The sequence below is a fragment of the Hydractinia symbiolongicarpus genome, chromosome 1 (genome assembly GCF_029227915.1).
Source record: "Hydractinia symbiolongicarpus strain clone_291-10 chromosome 1, HSymV2.1, whole genome shotgun sequence".
Classification (NCBI taxonomy): domain Eukaryota; kingdom Metazoa; phylum Cnidaria; class Hydrozoa; order Anthoathecata; family Hydractiniidae; genus Hydractinia; species Hydractinia symbiolongicarpus.
The window spans coordinates 30957623-30969793 of record NC_079875.1 but is presented as its reverse complement, the minus strand read 5'-3'; the positions used below and the strand labels follow the sequence as shown (position 1 = coordinate 30969793).

General features: G+C 32.8%; 1 long non-coding RNA gene across 1 annotated transcript; it reads right to left on the bottom strand.

Annotated features, from left to right (window-relative positions):
* Positions 1–1622: 1622 nt before the first annotated feature.
* Positions 1623–5558, bottom strand: LOC130649430 (uncharacterized). Its single transcript, XR_008983048.1, has 2 exons — positions 3027–5558; positions 1623–2852 (listed from the first exon to the last, which is right to left on the bottom strand). It is a non-coding gene; the product is annotated as an uncharacterized LOC130649430 (long non-coding RNA).
* Between the last annotated feature and the right edge of the window lie 6613 nt (positions 5559–12171).

The following is a 12171-nucleotide window of genomic DNA, read 5'->3' as shown; positions in this document are numbered from 1 at the left end:
CCTTAAAACATGGCTACTGAACACATGTGTGAATTGGACAAACTATGTCGAATATGTGGATTTCTTCTCCCGAAAAATAAGAACAATACGTTCAAGGTCTCAAAGACTAAGGTCAGTAAAAGAATGTTCATAAACATTGAAAATGACACTGAGGCGCTCCACCCAACCAAAATCTGCATGAAGTGCTTCTCTAGACTTGGACAATTGGACTATAGAAAAAGCACAAGGAACTTTGAGTTGTTTAAAGAAAATAATTTACAAAGAGCTGGCAAGCCACCGCAATGATGAACTCAACCTGTCAACCTGCCTTTCATTACTGGCATTTATTTCATAGAACTAACCCAAGTATCTAACCAACTGTGGGCTTTGTGACAAATAATAAAACAAGGGCCGTTGAGTGCGGTCACGTTTCAACCGCGCTCCAAATGAAGCTGTAGCCGCAGGCACGAAAAGGGGAGTATGTCTCACATCCAACTTAGAGACTTTGTTGGTAAAAGTAAAACTGATATAAACAAAATGAATAAAGAATCTTTGGTAAACTTGTTATTCAATAATAAAGATTTTGAGCAGTTGGACGATCTCAAGTCCATACGAGACAGCATAGAAAAGCTGAAAAATAATGTCATCAATCGCCTTCTCAATGAAAACAAACGACTCAAAAAACATATCGAGGAAATTGAAACCCAAAACTACGAACAGATGGATGAATTGGAGGACAACATGCGAAGTTTGATGGCTCAACAAGACAGATATTCACGCCGTAATAATATTGAAATCTCTGGTATTCCGTTAGCGAACAATAATTCGATTTGTAAACCGGAAGTTCTGCAAGACTGCTCTGGAACGTAGAAAAAAGTTAAAGGATACTGATCTTACGTCAATTTCTCCTAACCTGAACAGTTCTGATATTTTTATTTCTGATAACCTGTGCCAATATGACTTAATGTTACTTGGAATGTGTCGTCAACTGTATACAAAAGCTAAAATACATGCATGCTGGTCCTGGAAAGGATCTATTTCAATGAAAATTAATGAAAATGATCGCCCGACAAAAATAAACAATGTATATGAATTAGTAGGAATGTTTCCTGATTTTGATTTCTATAACTGAATTTGTATTAACCTAACTTATTATCTGTTTATTTATCATACTTTTTTATTGTCTCTACCATTATGAATTTAACGGCGCGCTTTTGGTCTAGTATATTCATGTGAACCGTCATTTTTAAATTTCCATAATGACAAACCTTGTGCTGAGTAAACTTTCAGACTGCATTTTTGTTGATTTTGTTTTTCTCCCTTTCTTTGCATCTATATATATAGTATATACTTCTAGAATTATCCAATTTATTATTTTAGCTAATAATCTGAAAGCTAAAACTACTTTTCATCCAACTTATTTACTTTACTTCCCTGTGTATTTTCATAAAAATTACGACACGTTTTATTTTTAACATGTTTCGACTTTACCAAAGTCATCTTCAGAATATTATACAAAAGTTGATACATACACTTCCCTGTGTGTGTTTTGTGTCCACTCAACCACCAGTTCAATTCTCGTGAGAATAACATTTACTAAGTAGCTTCCCTTTGGTGTTTTGTGTGATTTATTTATTTATTTATATATATATATATATATATATATTTTTTTCATTTTGATTTTTTATTTTTTTTTTTATTTTTTTTTTTATTATTAATATTTATTTATTTATTTTCCTATAGCACTTATTTACTTTTATACAAATTAACAACCTATGACCAATTTTCCCTGTAAAATTTGCAAAAAAATGTTAATAATAACCACCGAGCAACCAATGGATTCATATAAAATGTAACAACTTAGATAATACCAGTTATAATTTACTAAAACAGTCCACAACACCATGGTTTTGTATTGATTGCACAGCTAAAACACTACCTTTTCAAAATCTAAATAATGATCAATTTTTTCTCAATTCAAAAAACATAAATTTTAAATGTAACACATCTTCTCAACTTAATATGAAACCTTCAGAAAATATCGAGGCTCTTCTAAAAGAATTTAACAATTTGTCATCCAACATGAATAAAGCTAATGATGATGATAATCCAACCATTAATTGTCAATATTATGATATCAATGACTTCTGTTCGTCAAAATTTAAATCTGAAAATTTCTTCTCTATTTTCCATCTGAATATAGCTTCTTTATCTAGACATAAACACGATCGTGAGACCATATTAAATATCTTAAATTTTGATTTTAGCATTTTAGCTATTACTGAAACAAAAATTATGAAAAATTTGAATCCAAACTACGATATTAATCTAGAAGGCTATCAACTATTCCACACTCCTACTGAATCCAGTGCAGGAGGGACATTATTAAATGTACGCAATCACTTTAATTGTAAGATTCGAGATGATCTGAATATATACAATTCTAAAGAATTAGAATCTATATTTATTGAAATAATTAGTCCTCGTAAGAAAAAATACAATTGTAGGCTGTGTGTACAAACATCCAGGAATGTCAATTGATGATTTTAACTCTAACTATTTTCAACCAATAATTAACAAAACTATGAATGAAGACAAAAGTATTTTTATATCCGGTGATTTTAATATAAATTTACTCAACATCAGTAAAGACGACCAAAGTTCAGATTTCATTATTAATTTGTTTTCAAATCTCTGTATACCACATATTACACTACCAACAAGAATAACACCAAGATCTAAAACGCTAATTGATAACATATTTTCGAACTGTCTTGAATTTTCCAATTGTGTCTCAGGAAACCTAACTTCATCCATATCTGATCATTTACCTCAATTTTTATTGGTTCCAAATTTGAACATAAAATCCAATTCTAAAAAACAAAATATTTATAAAAGAAACTATACAAAATTCAACGAAGAAGCATTTCTACTTGACCTAACTAAAATTAATTGGGATAATGAAATTTCTCTGAGTAAAAGTGATCCTAATTATTTATTTGATAAATTTAATCATGCAATAAACCAATTATTAGATAAGCATATACCTTTAAAGAAGATGTCAAAAAAACAATATAAGCAACAATCTAAAGCATGGATTACAAAAGGAATATGTAAATCTATCACTATAAGAGATAAATTACTGAAAAAATTCATAAATTACAGAAAGAACGATAATTATAAAAATATGTTACACAATAATTATAAACAATACAGAAATTTAATTGTTAATTTGATCAGAAAAAGTAAAAAACAACATTATCAAAAATATTTTATTGAAAACTCGAATAATATTAGAAAAACTTGGGACGGAATCAAAACCATTATTAGCATATCCAAAATGAAATCCACTGTTCCTACTAGCCTAAAAATTACCAATAAAATTAACAATAATCCTGTTGATATTGCTAACTGCTTTAATAACTATTTTTCCACAGTAGGAGAAAAATTTAAAATAAAATTTCACCTTCTAATAAACCATTCCATAATTACCTTAATGACGCAAATCACAATTCTTTTTTTATCAATCCTACTACTGAAAATGAAATAATACCACTGATATCTTCTTTAAATGAAAATAAAACAAACGGACCTTTTAGTATACCCAGCAATATTTTTAAACTTATTAAATTCAATGTATCAACACCCCTATGCGAGATAATAAATCTATCATTTTCGACTGGCATCTCTCCAGATAACTTAAAAATTGCAAAAATTATACCTATATATAAAAATAAAGGATCTAGTCTAGAATGTAACAATTACCGCCCAATATAATTTGGTTTTCGACAAAATCATTCCACTAATAATGCACTCTTCAGAGAAAAGAAGAGAAACTTTAGATTTCAACAACTTTGCATGTGGCACATTCATTGACCTGCAAAAGGCATTTGACACTGTTGATCATACAATCCTTTTAAAAAAACTTTAAAATTATGGAATTAGAGGACTATCTAACTCCTGGTTCAGATCATACCTTAGTAACAGAAAACAATATGTTTCAATAAATGGTTTTGATTCAAATGTCCAAAATATAACAATAGGAGTACCCCAAGGGTCTGTACTTGGACCTTTACTATTTCTAATTTATATTAATGATCTAAACAATGCAATTAAATACTCAACAGCCCACCATGTTGCAGATGATACTAACTTTAGTGATAATTTAAAATCAATAAGGAAGCAATTAAACCTTGATCTAAGATTCCTTTGCAACTGGCTCCGGGCCAACAAAATATCCCTAAATGCTAGTAAAACAGAAATCATCCTTTTTACCCATCCAAACAAATCTATTGACTATGATATCAAAATAAAAATCAACGGCCATAAAATTTTACCTTCTGAATCTATTAAATATTTAGGGATCACTCTGGACAAACATTTAAAATGGCATATACACATAGATAATCTTAAAGTAAAACTTTCCAGATCCATTGGGATATTATCTAAAATAAGACACTATGTTTCCTATAATATTTTAACTAATATATATCATGCTATCTTCTCATCACATCTAACTTATGGATGTTAAATATGGGGACATAACAAAAGCACCTACCTGAATAGAATTATCTCCCTTCAAAATAAAGCAATTAAAATTATGAACTTCAAACCTGCAAACAGCCCTACTTCTCTATTATTTAATAAATCCAAAATACTTACTTTTCCTGACACAATTAAGCTGAAAGACTTTTTATTTGCGTATGATCATTATCATAAAAATTTGCCTAAACCTCTGCAAGGCATTTTCACTCTGGTTGCAAATACTCATACCCATAATACTAGAAATGCATCAAACAATAACCTAATACTTCCAAATGTTAGTAACACTCGGTATGGAATTTATAGTATAAAATATCAATCAATCCGTTGCTGGAATACAATTAATAACCAACACAGTGATAAAAAGCTGTCATCACTATCCAAAAACCAGTGCAAAAAAATAATTACAAATCAATTGTTAAGTAAATACTTATAAGGAATATATATAAACTAATAATTTATTTGCTACACTTAAATTTAAATTTAAGTTTAATTAGTTATTCATTTTTTTGTATATATATAGCTATATTCTTTTTTTAATTTTGTTTAATTTTTGTTTATCTTATTTCATTTATTGATTTTTTGTTTGTTTTTCTTGTGTTTTTTTGTTTGTTTTGTCTTTGTCTTCTAATTTATTTCTACCACGTATATATATATATATATATATATATGTCTATCTTACTTTTTTTTGTTGACAGGGGGGCTAGTTCTTGATTAGATTTATCTATTTGACTAGCTCTCTTGTTAGGTTAGATTATTGCATTATTTATACTCTAGACAATTTTTTTTTTTTTAAAGTTTATTTTTTGTAATCTAACTTAACAAATAAATGTATTTACTATTTACTATTCACAGAGCGATGCGGAAGGTCTTCGGTTTAAACACGGTCCGAGCCATGGCAGAAGGTATAAAAATGTAGATTTATCGTTTTTGCAGGAGAATAGCATTGTATCTTGAGCAACTGTTGTACTTGCATGCCTTACGTAGAGATAATAGGAGTAATTACATCGCAATGCAGATATAACTAGCCTTTTAAGACAGAGACGTTAATGAAAAAAGGTGGTTTCGTATGAAACAATAAGAAGCAACTGGAAAACTTCTGTATTCTCCCCTTTACAGGGATGATGGAAAAGCTAATCGATTTCGGCTGTACTGAAATAAACACCTACTAATGTGGAAACATGAGGATTGGTGAAATTTACATATGCTTGGGTTCTGGCACGGGCCCTTAAGTAAGCATCCCCTGCCTCCTGTAAGACACCAACCACATCCATTGACACCATCCGCCAAAACCAATAACTTTATTAAACGTTGGAAAAAGAAGAGTTGACAACTACAAATGCTATTGTTGTTGCTTATACCTAGTGACACAGAGCCCAGGGCTTAGAAAGGTAGACTTGGAACCCAGCCCTTGGTTGTGACTAAGACTGAAAAGCAGTACACCTGGAAACAAAAAAGCTTTCCGACCTTAGACATGAACACTTAAAAAATCGTATTGTAATGCTTGGGCTCACCAAAAAACCGCCCCTTAGAAAGGCAGACTTGGAAACCAGCGGCAGCAACCCAGAATACCATGCCTTAAATGTACTAGACACTTTTCATAGGACCCTCATTGATAACAGTATCATTAGAACCTGAATAGGTAATCCTGGGCAAATAACAGTAATGATGTGTATGCATGAAATAAAAAGGTTTACAATACAGGAAACTGCACTTAAGTATCTTGTCTACAGTGACGGTGGATGTAAATAAAATTGGGATTAGGCTCCCAGAAAAAGGTGCTGAATACACTTTCTTGCTTATTACAAGCATGAGTACTGCCCAACTTGGACCTATAACTATTCTCTGAGAAAATCTTAAAGTCTGAAAACAATCCTTCAATCACAAACAATACGACATAAGACAGAGCTAACAACATAAGCAACCTGGTTACAGAACAAACACAAATAGAAAAAATGCATATTTTAAAAATATATAATATAACAAAGAATTCAATCTGGAGTCACAAGTTCTGGCGCACAAGAGGTAGCTTTCCACATGTGTTACAGGGCCTCAACACTCAACCTTACACAGGAGGTTGTCATGACAGGACCACACTGTACATAATTTGACTAAGGGTTGAAGGGTTGTCAAGCCTGTAGGGCAAGTTAGTGAACTTGGGCACCTTACTGAACTAGGGTAATAAGTGAGGTCGTTACACCCAAAGACAAGCTGGAAGCAATTCCCCTTGCTAACTTTTAAGTTACCAGAGAAGAGTGAGGTGAACTCCTTAGTTTTGTTTTGTAAAAATAGGAGGTAAAAAATAATTTAGTTTTCAAATTGACACAATTGTTTTTTCTTTTTGAAAAGATTTAGGAGTAACACATTAGTTAGTTAGAACTGGTGTCGCACGTATTACCTAGAGTTATTGATGCAGTCTTGGGAGAAGGCTTTTCAGACGGGTTGCTCTTACAGTAAGTTTGGTTTGTTTCTGTGGCAAGGATTTTGCATTTGGCATTAAAGAATCAACCACCGTTGGTGTGGAGGAAATGGAGGTAAGTTTATCTTGATTCCATTCACTTGAAGTTCTTGCAATCCAAATACAACATGAGGATTTCAAACATACATCAGCAAGATTACAGCGTTTTGGAGCCGTAGATTAGTGGTTATAGCTCTCGTACTCTGTGCGGGAGACAGGGGTTCGATTCCTCTTGATGGCGATTCAACATGGGCGAGTGAATGTTACTATAGCCCTGGGTTAACCCAAGCCATGTTTGGGAAATTGGGAAGATTGCACACTGTTTGGGTCTGTTGGATGTTGCCGGAAATTGTCTAGTAGAGCGCGGGCTCTAATTGGGTCTGCGTAGCTCAAAATGAGCATTAAATACTCTAGGAATCTTCATCTAAGCCATCGTCCCTCCTGGAAATAATAGACAGGGTATATCCCTTGATTTTGTGAGGCTAGCCATGTCAAATATGCACATCTAACTGTCTAGGTTACGCATAGCTCGGAAAGTTTTGCTGCTGTTCAACCCTAATCTTTTTAGAAACAGTGAGGCTGATCAGGAGATCTTCACAAGAAACCACTCCATCTTCCTACTAACAAAAAATCACCACTGGTATTGTGACGACTAATAAGCCAAAACAGTAAGTCTTTTCATTGACCTCTTTAACCCTTAAAATAAACAATACACGAATATTATTCATGATAAAAAATGTACAAATATGCCAAGCATTTTGTTAATTTGGATTCTGTTAGTCAAGTGGAAAATAATTTACAAAAAGGTGCCTAGCCACCGCAATGATGAAATCTACCTGCTAGGTCTTTGAAAATAAGGTAGAGGTTGTACTCCTCTAGAGAAAATGCCTCTAAAAGCACAATTCTCCCTTTTTATAAGGACTTAATTAAAAAAATAAAAAATAAAAAGGACACAACACATTAGAAAAGATGAACAGAACTATAACCAAGGGCAGGTAGGTTTCGACCCATGTTTCTGAACGTAGGTAGCTATTTATCGACCAATGTGGTGAATTTAGCATACGGTTTTGCTACACGATTTTTCGTATTTATGGATAAAATAGCGTACCCGGGACCGCCGCAAGACTCCCTGCAGAGCAAATGCGGTCAAATTCGCCCTGTATCTTATATATTAATTCCCTTGCGTGAGTAAAACTGTGAGTCCACGACACGGAAATCACGGGTCACTTTCTTATGACGTGGTTGTACGCTAAAATTTAACTAAAAAGATTAGGGATGTACTTCATAGAAATCGCACATAAGCTGTAAATATATAACCCGCTGCTAATAACGATATAAATATATATACCCTTATGCCAAAAAACTCTATGTTAGCATATATATATAGGTATCGCTACATATGAAACGGTATTAGATATTCACAAAGCATACGGACTGTTAAATGAAGTTCCCAGCATAAAACGGAAGTTGTGTTTACGAAAAAGATGGCTGTTCTTTTTGAGTATTCTCTACTCTTTCATTCAAAATAAATCTTTAAAAAAACATTTGAAGAAGAGCATGGTTTTATAAATTAATCATAGCAAGGTTCTGTAAGGTTTTTTCATGTTTTATTTTCAGTTTTGATTATATTATTGTTGCCAGACATGTTTTATAGCTAGCATCATAAAAAGCCAACCACAACCAACAACTAGCTAGCTAGCTAGGAATATATATATATATATATATATATATATATGTAGCCATGTTCTTTATACCTAGCTAAGTCTCCAGTTTATATTTAAGTGACTAGCTATTAGCTGCTGTAGCTAGCTAATGCTAGCTTTAAACTAAAGATTCCCAGTATATATATTCCCACAAAACACATCAAACGTTATTAACCCTGAAAATTTTAAACATTTTCCTGGGTTTTTTTGGTTTGCGAAGTTCTTTTCCTCCAAATATTCTGAAAATAAAGTTCAGAAATTACTTATTTTTAAAATGTAAATTTAATTTGTTTCAAATTGTGGGCAAAAACCTTAATCAGCATGCTAAAAGAACTGACTTTTCTTAATTTAGAATTACTAAACACAACCATTTTCTTACAATTAGTGTAAACTTTTGTGCGTATGGCTTATATTTAATACACCAAAAGAGCTACTTTGTTGATTTCAATTTTATACTCTTTGTAAGCTATTTTTTTCTTCTTTTTGACATTTCTGTTTTACCACTCAATTTTTACATTTTATAAGTTATTTGGAACAGAATGGTATGAAATAGACCAAAATACCTGATCTTAGTTGTTTTTAATTTACAGGCTGTGTCTGTGAAACTTTAAGGGGAACATTTGGTGGAAGACAATGGCGTGACATATACTGATAGAACTGATTTTTGTTGTGTTAGATGTTATATCTGAACCTTTTTGACATTTTATGTTAATTTTGCGAGGAAGGACCATATATATATACACAGAAGAAGAATTCTATTTTACACCTTGCAAGCTTTGTTTTTCTATATTTTGTATAAATTCTTACTGGGGAGGACTCCGTGCAATATATCGAAATGACTGATCCTTCTCGATTTAAATTTGATGTGTTCTAAATCGTATATAGTTTTGGAAATTTTGTGTAAGATTTAATGGGTAAGGGCTAGATGCAATATGTCAAAAAAACTTTTTTTGTTGAATCAGAAGCACTCCCTACAACCATTCTTTTTTTTACAGTTTGTGAAGCTTTTGTGAGGAAAGAGTGTATCAATATTATCGAAATAACTGATTTTTGTTGCAAACTGTTTTTCTTTGGCATTTTGGATTAAAATATTGTTTTAGAGGGCATATGCAGTAGATATATGTACTGAAATAGTTAAATTTTGCAAACTTTGATTTTGTCGTTACCTCTCATTTTTTACATTTTGATTAAACTTTTGTGGGAGACCGTCGGTATGCGAAAGACCAAAATAAGAGATTTTAGTATTATTTCGAATTTGTATTTTGTGTTGCAAAATTGGTGCAAAAATTGACATAAAATGAACTTATATACAGATTGATTGCTGTTGTTTAACATGACTCATTATGACTTATATATATATTTTATGAAAATTTGTGACAGAATACTATGTGAGATTTGAAATTTTGTTTACTTTATTGATGGTAAAACAGCATGCAAATTGCTAAAAGGACTTTATTAATTTTAGGTTTAAACACCGTTATTTTGTTGGCATTTTGTCTAAAGTTTGGTGAGGAGGGACTGTATGCAATATATCAAATAATGTTTTATTGCATTATAATTTGTCCTTGCAAATCCATTTTTTTACACCTTAGATAAAAAATTCTGTCAGAGGCACAATTTATTGTTTATTTTTCACATTGTGTGTCAACCTTTGGCAGGGTTTGCAATAAACTAACTGATTTTAACATATACAATGAGAGAGATTTGTGTTTGACATTGATCAGCTTTTTTGTATATATGTGGCGTTTTAAGTGATTTAAATTTTATGGGTGAGATGTATGTTGAAATGCTTTTGGAAACTTCTTTCCGAATAATTTTCGCATTTGTCAGATGGTCAGAGCAAGTAATTTTAGTAGATTTAGATTTTAAATGTCACATAAATACTGCAGTTGTTGAAAACCTTTAATTTTTTTGGTCATTTATATAATAATGCAGATGTAAGATGCGCACTGCTGTATTGTTTGTTTTTTGATGGACATATATCTGCTACATAAATTAAATGGAATGCAGTGGATTCTTCCACGGGAAACAGCTAGTTATATATTATACTAGCCGGGAAACCCGGCGTTGAAACGCCGCGGTAAGCCACAAGTCAAGGTGTGACCCGCCATTAAACACTATGTGGAGCGCTTAATAAGAGCCGTAAACTGTACTACACGGTCAGGTGGAGCGCTGTAGTACAGGTACGCAGTCGTTAATGGAGTAAAGCGCACACAACACTATAGTGTTTCGGCTGTAGTGTATTATTGAAAATATAACTCTACTGTAACTTTAGCCAAAATAAAAACACAATTTACAACCATTTGTTACCCCGTCATAGGAAAAACAATTGGTCAATTTTATTTTATTTTGCGAAATAAGTTTCAGTAAAGGTTAACAAATTAATTGTCACACTGGACTGAGCACTTAGTACAGGTAAATCGTGCGACACATGCGTTTAGGCTTAAGACCCTATTTAAAAAAACTATTGAAGCTTTGGTTTACACAACACAGAATACACTCTGTTGAAATGCCGGGTTAAGCCACAAGTAGCTGTGTTACCCAGCGTTAAACACCAGATTGAGTGATTTATAAGAACCGTCAACTGTGCCACACATTCAAGTAAAGCGCTTTAGTACAGCCATATAGTGTGTAGAAAATCAAGTGAAGTGCACACAACTTTATGGTGTTTCCGGGGTAATATACTATTCAAAAAATAACTTTCGACAACTTAGGTCAAATAAAAACCCAGATTACAATTCAATGTTACCCCGTCATAGCGAAAGCAGCTGGCCAACCTTCTTTATTTTTGAGGGAATGTTCCCGGGAAAAGTTTAAAAAAATGTTAAGCTGAGCGCTTAGTATAGGTAAAAAACGTTATCACAACTTCGGTTAAACAGAAACACAGGAAACAGCCCGTTGTTACCACCGGACTAAGCGCTTAGTACATCTAGACTGTGTCGCACATGAGCCGCGAAGCACTTGGATTGGTCATTAGTGAAAATGGAGCCTCGTGATTGGTTTATTACAATGAGCGGCAAAGCAAGGCCGTTAAAAAAAACGGGGTCTGCCGGGGATTCGAAATAAAGCTGCAGGGCCGCGGGGATTTTTGGCGGGTCTCGCTACTTGCTCCGCCATGTTGCGCAGAGACAGACAGACGACGGCTATTATTATAGAGATTTGATGTCTTAATAAAGAATGAACAGTTGTTTTGTAAGGACTCTTTTAAAAGCCTAGTGTGGCCAATTGATTCCTGAAAACACAAGTCCGGTTTTAGAGATGTACATCTTGTTGTCAGAACACATGCTGGACTATTTTTAGAAAGCTACCCACCCATTGACCATGTCTGTACACTCCATCAGCTAGGAAAGACAGATTCCCATGTGTCCTTAGCTTGATTAACATATACATATATATATACATTGGTTCTTTATTGCTAGTTCTATAGTCTCACACATTACATAACTTTTTTCTTCAGAAATGAGTTTCTCGTCATTAACCACACCTCCA